This window comes from Marmota marmota, unplaced genomic scaffold (genome assembly GCF_001458135.2).
Source record: "Marmota marmota marmota unplaced genomic scaffold, marMar, whole genome shotgun sequence".
NCBI classification, from domain to species: Eukaryota; Metazoa; Chordata; class Mammalia; order Rodentia; family Sciuridae; genus Marmota; species Marmota marmota.
In genome coordinates, this window is record NW_026000241.1 from 19,837,399 (window position 1) to 19,840,116 (window position 2,718).

At 45.5% G+C, this 2,718-nt stretch overlaps 1 protein-coding gene across 1 annotated transcript in view; it reads right to left on the minus strand.

Moving 5' to 3' along the window:
- Trim71 (tripartite motif containing 71) overlaps positions 1-2,718 on the minus strand; it is a 70,429-nt gene that overhangs the window by 21,988 nt on the left and 45,723 nt on the right. The gene's annotated exons all lie outside the window — the stretch shown is intronic.

Genomic DNA, 2,718 nt, shown 5'->3' on the forward strand with positions numbered 1-2,718 from the left:
TAAATATATATATATATATATATATATATATATATATATTTAAAAAGGTAAATACATAAAAACGCCCCACGTGAAGGAGCTCTGAGCTCTCTACACAAGGCACACAGATCACATCTCCTGGGCACTTCACAGAGTTAAGGTACTGGAACGGACATAAAGCTAGTGTTAAAGACAGCCAGCTTCTTGCCTTTCTTCTTCCTGCCAAGTTTTTCCAAGAAGTTGAACCTGAGAGGCAGCCAGTGCTGAGAGAACTACTGTTATGTGATGTTATACTCTTCCCTGGGGCCCTGCATCTGGGAAGCAGAGAGAAGGGCTGGCGCAACCCTCACCTGTTGATAAACAAGGCACTCTCGAGAAAGCATGCTCCTTGGCACAGGGGACCCGTGTCCGGCAAGGAAACTTTTAGTGTGCAAGGAACGCGGGTGCTTTCCATATAGAGCAGCACATATGTATCTCCAGGTGAGGGGAGGTTGTGGCGTGCTCAAGGGCTACACAGTTAGCAAGGACACAGTCAGGAAGCCACTAGGGCCTTCTAAAGAGATGGTTCCAACACAAGCATGGTCCTGGCTACCTCATTCACCAGGCAAGGTGGAGCTCCAGGGTGTGAGCCTCAGGGAGAGGCTAAACAGGAAGCAGCCAGGGAGGTGGAAGACAGACTGAGAGGCCTGGAGGCAAGCCTGAGGGCCCCGCCCAGAGAGGGGCTGGGGATGAGGCAAATACTGGAAAAGAGGCTGCTTCTCTCTTTTGAGGTTTATATTTTCTTAAACATCCAAAATTGTAGCAGGTCCATAGGAAACATCCTCCCGCATGGCTCAAGAAGGACCTGCTCCACTTGGGGCTATTGACAGGGAAGTTTTGTGGTCCAGCATGCTTAGACTTAGAAACTTAAAAGTTTAGAAGAAATTTCTGGATTCAGAAACAAGAAAAGTTAAAAGCTTTAGGATATTGGTTTTTTTTTTAATTAATTTTGTAAAGAAGTGGATCTGATGTAGGAGGTTTTACAGACTCCCTACGATTATATAGACTCTACACAGGGAAATGTGAAAAAGTTCCTAACTCCACTACCAGGTGAGAGAAGAGCACTGCAGTACTTTTCCAACAACAGCAGTAGCCTGAAGCCAGGTGGTGAGGATTTGCCTCCCTCAAGGCCAATTGCTTTTTAAGCAGGTCCACCTTTTTAGAGATGAGCTAATCCTTCTAATCTGTTAAAACTAAAAAATTCTCAAGCAAAGTCTAAATACTAACCAAAAGATGCTAAGCTGGATAAAACCAGGAAAAATTCCTGGGCAGCCCTCCTCCACCCACCCACCCCCCTTTTATGAGGTGGTGCTAAAGCAATTCTACCAGTTTCAACAACCTCAGCCACATTCCTTCCCTTTGCTCCCTCCATTTGTCATGGGAATAAAGGGATCAATCCTATGCTAATGTGAAGTGTGAAAACCTTCTATCAGAAGGTTCCTTTTAAAATTAGAATAAAACACAGCTCTGAACCCTCAGAGGTCTTCCCCTTTCTACCAATCAGCTACGCAACTTGAGACCACATCTATTTTCTTTACATCTTTTCTCCGGACAGCTGTGTGGACTGGCCAAAGGCCCCTAGCTTCCTTCAGGCTGTGGGTTCATGCAAACATAACAGCCTAGGACCGCTTTGCACTTCAAGGCCTGGGAGTGGAAAAGAACCTCTGGCTGTTAACCAGAGGCCGGCCCCGACCTGGCTGTGGGGCCATCTGTCCAGTCACCTCCTTTGACCTGCCTGAGCTTCAATCTCATCTGTGAAACAAACAGGGGGTCTGACTAGGAGACCCTTTCCAACCCTAAAATCCCAGGACCCCTCTCTAGGGACTTGACAACAGAAACCAAAGGGCTTCCAAGTAATTCTGGGCTGAACTAGGAAGCTGGGCCTGGACTGCAGTTGTGCAATTGCAAGAAGTTTTCTGAAGCTTGTTTGTTTGACCTTAAAACAGCTCATGTGATGTGCATAGGAGATCCCCTGTGAATGGTTAAGTCTTAAAGGACTCTGTAGTTACAGTGGCCAGAAAAGAAATTCTGGCCAAAATAGGTGATGGCAGGAAAGAGATAGGGTGTCCAGAGCCCCTGGCACCAAACTTTTCCATACCCTCCCTGGCTTGAGAGCCTGGATGCCTCCATAATATGTCAAAGGACGCCTTGCATGCAATCCCACCTGGCACCGTTTGACATGGGATCAGAGAGCCAGTGCTTCTGCCATTCCAGGCTTCCCCAGCAGCACCCAGAACTTACTTAGCATGCATGAGTCCCTCGGTTTCATACTCAGCATCACAAAAAAAAAAAAAAAAAAGAAAGAAAGAAAATGAAAGTGGGGATGGGTGGGGGGACTCCAGATAACACATAGGCTATTGTATTTAATCAACTACAATTTTTAGAAAGAATGCATGGTCCAAAATTGTAAGATGAAATCAATTCTTGTGAGTTCTCCAGCTAAAAGTTGGGACAAAACTGGGAAGATTTCACAGCTCATTTAGGAGTTCCACATCTTATCTGCCTATAATTTCTAATATTGAAAAACCACAACTTCAAAGCTTAAAACACAATCCTTAGGTAAGTGTGTACATGGTTGCAATTTTCTTTGCAAGAACTGGAAGATTATTTTAAAGGAAAAAAGTAGACCATTGCAGAGGGTCCTGTGGCCAGAAATGTGGCAGCAGCCATGAACTGCTTCTCCTGGGACTGACCTGGGGT